The sequence below is a fragment of the Oncorhynchus clarkii genome, chromosome 33 (genome assembly GCF_045791955.1).
Source record: "Oncorhynchus clarkii lewisi isolate Uvic-CL-2024 chromosome 33, UVic_Ocla_1.0, whole genome shotgun sequence".
Lineage (NCBI taxonomy): Eukaryota > Metazoa > Chordata > Actinopteri > Salmoniformes > Salmonidae > Oncorhynchus > Oncorhynchus clarkii.
Genome location: NC_092179.1, coordinates 3,226,739 through 3,238,500, shown reverse-complemented (window position 1 = coordinate 3,238,500; position 11,762 = coordinate 3,226,739).

Genomic DNA, 11,762 nt, shown 5'->3' with positions numbered 1-11,762 from the left:
TGACACTGCCTGGTAAAGAGGTCCTGGATGGCAGGAAGCTTGGCCCCAGTGATGTACTGGGCCGTACGCACTATCCTCTGTGGTCGGAGGCGGAGCAGTTGCCATACCAGGCATACCAGGCAGTGATGCAACCAGGCTCTCAATTGTGCAGCTGTTAGAGCCTTTTGAGGATCTGAGGACCCATACCAAATCTTTTCAGTCTCCTGAGGGGGATAAGGTTTTGTCGTGCCCTCTTCACAACTGTCTTGGTCTGCATGGACCATTATAGTTTTTTTGTGATGTGGACACCAAGGAACGTGTAGCTCTCAACCTTCTCCACTGCAGCCCTGCCGATGAGAATGGGGGCGTCCTCCTATTCCTGTCCTCCTATTCCTGTAGTCCACAATCATCTCCTTTTGTCTTTTTTACATTTTTTTTATTTTTATGTATTTATTGAATATTCTAAATATACTATATACTTTCAGTGAAGCCGCTCAACAACTACATCATACCAGTCATCCAACAGATTCCCATTCAGAGCGACACATAGAAGCATCCAGGGCCACCAGGCCAAAAAACATGAACCCGAACCCTCCAAGATCCCCCACACAGTTCCCCAATAGCTGTCCCTCAACCATTCGAGACTCCTCCCACAGTCCCCCCAGGAAGAAAAATTAAAAGTAAAAAATACAATTAATTCAATTCCCCACCCCCAAGAACCCCCCCCCCCCCCCCCCCAATGCACCAACAACTAAGACAATGAACTAAAGAGAAAAAAGGAAAAGACAGAAGAAAACAACGACAATGCAAAAAAAATATATAATATATTTCAAACAAAGGACATCAAGGACAACTAAAATCATAACAGCAATGCCAACTGTATATGTTTGTGTGCATGTCTGGCACTATTACGTGTATGTGTGTGAGTTCTTGTATGTGTTTATTTGAATGAGAGTGTGTGTGTATGCATGTTTACTCTCAAACGGTGGGTGTAGCTGGTACATGGAAGTCAGGCGCAGGAGAGCAGAGATGAGTGGACAAAGCACTTTACTGAGGCAATTACTAGAACAGATGCAACCGCGTCACAAGAACAAATATCCACAGAACAAGTGAGGCAGCACAAAGTACAACAACCAAGTACAAAGTACTGGCTGCTACAAAGCACGAGTACAAAACCAAACCCGGCGTAAACCAGCCGGAAGCGTGCCAACCTTGACAATAAACAATACCCCACACAGACATGGAGGGAACAGAGGGCTAAATACACATAGTAATTATGAGGAGATGTAAACCAGGTGTGCAGGAAAACAAGACAAAACAAATGGAAAATGAAAGGTGGAGCGGCGATGGCTAAAAGACCGGTGACGTCGACCGCGGAACGTCGCCCGAACAAGGAGAGAGACCGACTTCGGCGGAAGTCGTGACATGTACAAACACCTGCATTCGTTGTTTCCTCTATCCTAAAGCTTTTTTTTATGTATTGAAAATTAAATACAGTCCATGCAATTTATTATTATTACTTGTTAAGCAAATGTTTACTCCTGAACTTGTTTAGGCTTGCCATAACAAAGGGGTTGAAAACTTATTGACTCAAGACATTCATCTTTTCATTTTTTATTAATAAAAGAAACATATCTCAAAACACAATTCCACTTTGACATTATGGAGTATTGTGTGTCGGCCAGTGACACAGCATCTAAATTGAATTTTTGTAATTATTCAGGCTGTAACTCAACAAAATGTGGAATAAGTAAAAGGTGTGTGAAAAATGTCTGATACTGTATGTAAATGAGATATTTCTGTATTTCATTTTCAATACATTCGCAAACATTTCTAAAAAGATGTTTTCACTTTGTCATGGGGTTTTGTGTGTAGATGGTTTTGATTAAAAAATATATATTTAATACATTTTGAATTCAGGCTGTAGCACAACAAAATGTGGAATAAGTTAAGGGCTACACATACTTTCAGATAGCACTGTACTTCACAAGGTTATTCACAAATGACAATAATTTACAAATGACGCAAGAGATTTAGTTTGCATGACAAGGCCAAATTGCCTTTCTCAAGCGAGCAAGAGAATGTGATAGGCTGTGGCTGGTATGACATTTTGTCAGCAGGTGATTGTCAAGAAAATAACTGCCGGTTTCATGGTAATTGACCGTTAAATAACATAAACACATTTAACATCTCCTGGCTTCCACGCATAGCCTACAAGCCACTGATGGCGATGGCGTCTTCCTACACACCTTTGGAACATCTACATTTTTAAAAGTCTAATAAATCCAAAGCCTACACCATCACAAGACATCCATTATTTATTTTAGACAGGTCTAAAGGAACATGATATGAAGAAAGTGTAGTCTGAGATGTACTTGCTATTTGTTTAGATTTCCGTGGCATCATTTTTGAAAATCATTTTATAGTATGAAGAATAAAATTGTACATAGCTGAATAAAATAACAAATACATCCAGCTATTCTGTGTTGAGCGGTTAACAATGAAACAGGTATTCCTATATGCGTAATTTAGAGTTATTGTCACGACTTCTGCCGAAGTCGATGCTTCTCCTTGTTCGACCGGTCTTCTAGCCATCATTGATCCATTTTTCATTTTCCATTGGTTTTGTCTTGTCTTCCTACACACCTGGTTTCTATCTCATTCATTACATGTTGTGTATTTAACCCTCTGTTTCCCATCATGTCTTTGTCAGAGATTGTTTCTTGTTTCAGTTTCGTGTTGTTTGTATTTGGTGCACGACAGGTCCTCATACCCAATTTTTTTCATTTGATTTTATGGTTTTGGAGTTATGTTTTGTTTTATTAAATTACTCCATTTACAAAGTTTATTCTCCTGCGCCTGACTTCCCTGCCACCTATACACACATTTGTGACAGAATCTCTGACCACCAATGAAGTCAGCAGGAGAAGGTACCCCGACCATGGAAGTGGAGGAGCGCATCATGGAACATACGGCGATGATTTCCAAACTGAGCGTTGCCATGGATCGCGTTGTCCAGAATATGGACCGCTGGGAGACACAGGGAGTTTTCCCAGCGCCTCCACCAGCACAACCGGGGTCTCCCCTGAACGCCCCTTTCCCACCTGAACCTAACAGGATCCAGTTATCCATGCCACAGGGATACGACGGAGATGCTGCCGGCTGCCAGGGTTTCCTTCTTAAACTAAGCCTGTACCAGGCCATGGTCCACCCAGCTCATCGGACCGTGAGAGGAGTTTCGCCCTCGTTTCATGCCTCACCGGGAAAGCCCTGGAGTGGGCCAGCGCTGTGTGTGGAGGGGGAGATGCAGCGTTGGATGATTTTGAGGAGTTCACCCACTGTTTCCAGACAGTATTTGACCACCCATCTGATGGCAGAGCAGCGGGTGAGCGCCTCTACCTTCTGAGGCAGGAGAAGAGGAGAGCCCAGTAGTTTGCCCTGGAGTTTAGGAACCTGGCTGCCGGAGCTGGATGGAGCAACCCTTAATCAACCATTACTACTGTAGTCTATGTTAGGATGTCCGTCAGCCTCTGCTGGCTTGTAGAGACACCACTCTCACCTTCGACCAGCTGGTGGACCTGTCCATCCGGCTGGACAACCTACTGGCTACTCGCGGACGTTCAGATCAGGGTCTGGTTGTTCCATCCTCCCGCACGCCCTCTCCGATACCTATGGAGCTGGGAGGTGCGGTGCACAGGGAGAACGGAGGGGGTTCCCGCTCGTGCACCATATGTGGCCACAGAGGTCACACTGCTGGTCGGTGCCGGGTTGGTTCCTCTGGGTATCGAGGCGACAGGCAGGGCACTCTGGCGGCACCCCAGGTGAGTAGGCACCATTCTCATCCAGAACCCTCTGTTGCACATATGTTTCTCTGTTACCTCCTGAATTTTCCCCGCTTTCTCAGCATAAGGCGCTAGTATATTCAGGCGCGGCTGGGAATTTCATTAATAAACGATTCGCTCATAGTTTAGGGATTCCCATTGTTCCTGTAAATATGCCTTTCCCCGTTCATGCCTTAGATACTCGACCATTAGGGTCAGGGTTTATCAGGGAGGTCACCGCTCCTTTGAGTATGGTAACACAGGGAAAATGTTAGTATTTTTCTTATTGATTCTCCTGCGTATTCTGTGGTGCTGGGCCTACCCTGGTTAGCTTGTCATAACCCTACTGTTTGGTGGCCACAGAGGGCTCTCACGGGGTGGTCGCGAGAGTGTTCAGGTAGGTGTTTAGGGTTTTCCTTTGGTGCTACTACGGTGGCAAGTCCAGACCAGGTCTCCACCGTCCACATCCCCCAGAATATGCCGATTTGGCTCTCGCCTTCTGTAAAAATGTGACTCAATTACCACCCCATCGATGGGGGGATTGTGCAATAGATCTCCTGGTAGACACTGCACTTCCCAGGAGTCACGTGTATCCCCTGTCGCAAGCGGAGACGGTGGCTATGGAGACATATGTCTCTGAATCCCTACGTCAGGGTACATTCAGCCCTCCATTTCGAGTTTATTTTTTGTGAAGAAGGATGGAGGTTTGCGCCCGTGCATTGATTATCGAGGTCTCAATAAAATCACAGTGAGGTATAGTTACCCGCTACCTCTTATCGCTATGGCGATTGAGTCAATGCAAGGGCGCGCTTCTTCACTAAACTGGATCTCAGGAGTGCGTACAATCTGGTGCGTATTAAGGGAGACGAGTGGTAGACAGCATTTAGTACCACTTTAGGGCATTATGAGTACCTAGTCATGCAGTATGGGTTGATGACTGCTCCATCAGTCTTCCAATCATTTGTGGACGAGATTTTCAGAGACCTGCACGGGCAGGGTGTAGTGGTGTATATCCACGACATTCTGATATACTCCAATACACGCGCTGAGCATGTGTCCCTGGTGCGCAAAGTGCTTGGTCGCCTGTTGGAGCATGACCTGTACGTCAAGGCTGAGAAATGCTTGTTCTTCCAACAGTCCGTCTCCTTCCTGGGGCATCGGATGTTGGCTGTCGTCAAGGCCTTGAAGGCGTGGAGACATTGGCTTGAGGGGGCTAAACACCCTTTTCTCATCTGGACTGACCATCATAATCTGGAGTACACCACGCCAGGCAAGGTGGGCCATGTTTTTCACCTGTTTTGTGTTTACCCTCTCTTACAGATCAGGCTCCCAGAATGTGAAGGCAGACGCACTGTCCCGGCTGTATGACACAGAGGAGCGGTCCATGGATCCCACTCCCATACTCCCAGCCTCTTGTGTGGTGGCGCCGGTAGTGTTGGAGCTGGACGCGGACATTGAGCGGGCGTCACGTGCAGAGCACTCTCCCCCTCAGTGTCCAGCTGGGCGTCTGTACGTTCCGTCTGCTGTCCGCGACCGACTGATCTATTGGATCCACATGTCACCCTCCTCTGGTCATCCTGGGATAGGTCGGACAGTGCGCTGTCTTGATGGGAGGTACTGGTGGCCCACTTTAGCTAAGGACATGAGGATTTATGTTTCCTCCCGCTCAGTGTGTGCCCAGAGCAAGGCTCCTAGACACCTGCCCTGTTGGTAGATTTCTTAACTGATCTTCCACCTTCAAAAGGTAACACCACGATCCTGGTCGTTGTGGATAGTTTTTCTAAGTCCTGTCGTCTCCTCCCTTTGTCCGGTCTCCCTACGGCCTTATAAACTGCGGAGGCTCTGTTTACACACATCTTCCGGCACTATGGGATGCCTGAGGATATAGTGTCTGATCGGGGTCCCCAGTTCATGTCAAGGGTCTGGAAGGTGTGCATGGAGGTGGGGGTCTCGGTCAGCCTTACCTCAGGTTTTCACCTCGAGAGTAATGGGCAGGTGGAGAGTTAACCAGGATGTGGGTAGGTTTCTGTGGTCTTATTGCCAGGACCGGCCGAAGGAGTGGGAAAATTTGTGCCCTGGGCAGAGATGGCCCAGAACTCACTACGCCACTCCTCCACTAACCTTTCTCCCTTTCAATGTGTATTAGGGTATCAGCCGGTTCTGGCTCCATGGCATCAGAGTCGGACCGAGGCTGCTGGGGTGGACAATTGGTTCCGTTGCGCGGAGGAAACCTGGGAGGCCATCCACCTTCAGCGCGCCATACTGCGCCAGAAAGACGGCGCAGACCGTCGCCGCAGTGATGCCTCGGTGTTCGGGACAGTCGTCTCCTTGAAAGTCGTTATTGATTATATATAGAATAATTGAAGAATGTTGATCACTGGCAAAAGCTGCAGTGTTGCTCATCGAATTTACCTCCATATCATGGAAAGTTTGGGAAAGTTTACATGTGGGAAAGTTTATAAAGACAAAGGGCGGACAATTGGAATTATTTGATTTGGATGGATGGTTGACATGACAGGAAACAACTTTATAGCCTATTGCACAATATATTCCACAATTCAAACAAAATACACCAGCGGCCCCATTTAGGAGATAAAGGTTGTAAGCACAGTATTTCTGATCAGATCGACAATCATCTTCTGAAGTATTTGTGTGGCTACAATGTCATCTTTAGAGCACAGCATTTTCTGCTTGGTTTCCAGAGCATTGAAAGAAAGAAATGAAACTAGGCTACTATCAAGGTCTGATGATGCTTCCGACATTATGGTAAAAGGATTGTTGTGTTGAGTGATGTCCTAAAGTCTGATGTATTTTGATAACTGCCAGTGACAGTGTTTGTGCTTATGAGGACTTCCCTTGTGCGTGTGTAGTTTTATGTGCAGTAAACCCAAGGGTTGCTGTTTCCTCCTTGGTTGGCAGAGATCTCAGAAAAATGTAAAATTGTGAAGCTGTGACCCAAATGTATCACATAAATGTGAGTCTAGAACACAGAACATACACTGAGTGTACAAAACATTAAGAACACCTTCCTAATATTGAGTTGCAACCCCCCTCCTCCCTTTTGCCCTCAGAACAGCCTTAATTTGTCGGGCGTGAACTCTACAAGGTGTCGAAAGCACTCCACAGGGATGCTGGCCCATGTTGACTCCAATGCTTCTAGAGGGAAAATAAACGCACACCTGTTTAGGCGAGATGCTGGCTACCAGAGTAGAACACCTGTTTAGGAGAGGTGCTGGCTACCAGAGTAGCACACCTGTTTAGGAGAGGTGCTGGCTACCAGAGTAGAACACCTGTTTAGGAGAGGTGCTGGCTACCAGAGTAGCACACCTGTTTAGGAGAGGTGCTGGCTACCAGAGTAGCACACCTATTTAGGCGAGGTGCTGGCTACCGGAGTAGAACACCTGTTTAGGAGAGGTGCTGGCTACCAGAGTAGCACACCTGTTTAGACGAGATGCTGGCTAGCGGAGTTGAACACCTGTTTAGGAGAGGTGCTGGCTACCAGAGTAGCACACCTGTTTAGGCGAGGTGCTGGCTACCGGAGTAGAACACCTGTTTAGGAGAGGTGCTGGCTACCAGAGTAGCACACCTGTTTAGGAGAGGTGCTGGCTAGCTGAGTAGCACACCTGTTTAGGAGAGGTGCTGGCTAGCTGAGTAGAACACCTGTTTAGGAGAGGTGCTGGCTAGCGGAGTAGAACACCTGTTTAGGAGAGGTGCTGGCTAGCAGAGTAGAACACCTGTTTAGCAAAATCAAAGTAATCACAAGAATGGCTTCAGATCAAAGTCTACGTTGAGACCGAAGGGAGCAAGGGTCTTTAAATTAAAGATCACGTTTTTAACAATAAATTGTCGAGGTCACCCCCTCTCCTAGGGAGGTTGAAATCGAGTGGTTTGCTTCCAAAAAGTGGGCCGCAACTGGGTACGTCGAGTTTTTGGACCTAATGGTGCTACGATGCTCCAAGATTCGTACTTTTAATTCGTGCTTCATTTTACCCACATTATTTTTACCACAAGGATGAGATATAGGATAATTAACTGCAATAGTGGAGCACGTGATAGCACCTTTGATTGGGATCTGTTTCCCTGTGTAGGTGTATTCGAAGGATCTACATTTGTAAGTTCCATTGTATTGAGCATTCAAAGATCCGATGACAGTATCAGTATCGGACCCTCCCATGGTCGTATTCTCACGGGGTAGAAATCTCAGAGATCAATTGGGAAATTCTGATTTACCATCCCAAGATACATGGTAATGGTATTACCCTTGTAGTTTCCATCCGGTAGAGGTGCAAATAGACGTTGTTAGCGATACTGTCATCGGATCGTTGAATGTGCCAATGTTTGAACTATTCCCTTAATTTGTTCAGAGCACTTTGAATAGCAGGTAGTAAGAACGCAAGAATGATTATTTTTGCGTGACTGTCCTTGAAAGAGATCATGTCTCGATTTGTTTTGGATATTCTCAATGGCAGCATTAATTATTAGGGCTCCCGAGTGGTGCAGCAGTCTAAGGCATTGCATGTCAATGCAAGTGGTGTCACTGCAGTCCCTGGTTCAAATCCAGGCTGCATCACATCTGGCTGTGGTTGGGAGTCCAATAGGGTGGCACACAATTGGCCGGGGTAGGCTGTCATTGTAAATAAGTATTTGTTCTTAGTTGACTTGCCTAGTTAAATAAAAAATTACAAAAATTGTACCCCCTCTCCTTTAATTTTCTTTTCGTCTCAGCCATATTTCTTTCGAAGTCTGATTGTTTATAGCATATTCTTTTGATTCGACAGAATTGGCCATAGGACAAACTGTTTTTCAAGGGAAGCGGGTGACAACTAGCAGCCCTCAACAAACTGTTACGATCAGTAGGTTTCCTGTAAAGATCAGTGTATAGAACATTATCCTCACACAAAATCCAAAGATCAAGGAAACTGATTTGACGTGTGTCAGATTGCATAGTAAATTTCAGGTGCTCAGAACAAGAGTTAAGCATGGAATGCCTGGAGCTGTTTTGCATCACCCCTCCATAGATCAAAAATATCATCAATGTACCGTTTCCAAGTAGTAATGTTCGGCAAGAAAACATTTTTGAGAGGATTGAGAATTGACTGTTTCTCCATGTAACCCATATTCACATTAGAACAGTTAGGAGCCATAAGGGCTTCCCATCGCAGTACCCTTCGTCTGAATAAAGAAATAATTTAGAAACATGAAATAGTTGCGTGTGAGTACTATTTCAGCCAATGTTATAATGCATGCACTGGAAGGGTCACGTTGCAGAATAAAATGTTTGATGGCTTCAATGTCACTCTCCCGTTGAATATTTGTGTATAACAACTCAACATCAAAAGTAACTAACAAAGTATTCTCAGGGAGAGGACTCCAATGCTACCCACAGTTGTGTCAAGTTGGCTGGATGTCCTTTGGGTGGTGGACCATTCTTGATAGACACGTGAAACTGTTGAGCATAAAAAACCCAGCAGCTTTGTAGTTCTTGACACAAACTGGTGCACCTGGCACCTACTACCATACCCTGTTCAAAAGCACGTAAATATTTTTTGTCTTGCCCATGCACCCTCTGAATGGCACACATACACAATCCATGTCTCAATTGTCTCAAGGCTTGTGACATCAATAAGGGATCATAGCTTTCACCAGGATTCATCATGGAAAGAGCAGGTGTTCTTAGTGTTTTGTATACACAGTGTATATTTCTCTCAAAACTGGAGGTCACAAATGTAGCCAAGTTCAAACTAACATGCCTCCAGTGTTTGTAGTTGCATTCCTCCTTCTCACCCTTGTATCCTGCATCCCTCCTGCCAAAGATATCTCGGGTAGTATGACTTTGGCATTCAGATATTGAAAAGTTTTTTTTCAGCTAGCTATCAGTTGATATTCAAATATTCATCAAATATTTCAAAATATAGATTCACCTGGTCAGATATGTCATGGGAAGAGCAGGTGTCCTTAAGGCATTTACACTCAGTGTGCAAAACATTATCTCACAATCAATTGGGGTTCCCAAATTTAGTACGTTGTGAAAGAGACCCTGGTCTCAATGGCGACTCCCTGTTTAAATAAAGATCAAATAAAATTCTAAATGTTCGCTGTGACAGAACGTTTTCTTTCAGAGAACCTTGTGATTTAGCTCTACCTCGCTCTCCCTGAGTGAGAGAGGTGCACTCTGTGACAGGCAGTCTAACTGAGTCAGACAGGTTTAGGTACTTTTCCCCTTTAAATTTCCCCTTATTCCCCCTATTAAAGCTGCTGTCATAAACACACACATCAACTGATAGTCGGAAACATTCACACATGCAGGATGAACAAACCTTCTACACAAATGTCAGATTCTCTCACTCTCTCACACACACACGCACTCACACACTGACCTCTCCTCTCAGGGTGTGGAATGTAGGGCAGGGTGTGTGATGTTGGGCAGGGTGGTGTGGGTGGGGATAGTGGGATCAGCCCTAACATTTGACTTCTGGGCCTTCTGGGCTCTGACCTCCCTTTGCTCCTGGTACCGCTCAGCATAACCCTTACACACTGCCCGGCATCTGGTTACACACACACAGAGAGACACATATTAACACACACACACACACACACACACACACACACACACACACACACACACACACACACACACACACACACACACACACACACACACACACACACACACACACACACACACACACACTAACACATTTCTTATTGGTTACTCACGTCTTCCTGCGAGGTAGAAGTGCTCCAGGGGCAGGACCTATGTGCTGTGGCCCAGTCTGGGTGCTCTCTGCTGGGTCTCGGCCGACTTGCTGTGGGGGTCCATCCTGGATAGGGGGCAGCACTACCTGAGGAGGGAAGAGGGGCAGGTGTGTTACAGAGAGGACACGTTAAAGGCCTGTGTGCATGTTTGCTATGCCATACTGTAAAGAGCATTGTTCTCACCTGAATTCTCATTGGTGGATGTGGACCAGTCATTTCCTGGTAAGGTGTAGCCTTGTAAACATCCTCCTCAGTTATTCCATATCCCTGCCTCTGCCCCTGGCCACATTGTTGGCCCTGGGATAACATAACAAGCAGTTGCTTGTCATATAAAACCTTTCACATATACATACTAATCAGGGCTGTCCTATTGCTTTTATAGAGATCTCACTCTGCAATATTTACAAGGATTCAGCTCCCCACATTTAAAGCGAGCATGTAGTTTGGCGGTTTTTAAACTCACGTTGAGGCCACTCTCAGAGGAGCAGCCACAGCAGTACAGGACAGGGTGCCAGGGGTAACCCATCGTTGGGTCCTACAGAAAACAAACAACAGGTAATGTTTCCTACCTACACACACAGGCCTTAGTTTATCCTTTACAGGATATCCTTGTTTTAGTCTAATAGTGTGAGATTTCTTGTACTTATAGAGAGTTATAAAAGGCAAGTCAGGGTGTTTGTAAACATACCGTTGGTGTACATACAGTCAATTATGAAGGGCATTGGAGATTAGAGGGTAGTGAAGTGTTTACTCTACTCACAGGCATGTTGTTGAATCTGCAGGGATAGGGCACAGGGTGGTGGTTGGCTCCACCCCAGGCACCATGCATGGACAGACCAGAGTTACTACTGCTGTTAGTGTGGGGAGAGCTAGAGATCACCCTGCCATGGACAAGGAGAAGAAGAAGCCGGACAACCATTGTTCTGAAGTGATGTTTGTTCTATGATGGTACACTTTTAGTGCTACAGTATCTAGAACCTGAAAGGGTTATTTGGCTGTTACCACAGGAGAACCCTTTGAATAATAATTTTAGTTCCAAGTAGAACCATTTTGAGTTTCATGTAGAACCCTTAACACAGACTGTTCTACATGGAACCAAAAAGGGTTCTACCCGGAACCAAAAAGGGTTCTACCAGGAACCAAAAAGGGTTATCCTATGGGGACAGCCGAAGAACCCTTTTTGAAAATAGCCTACCTCTCCAGATC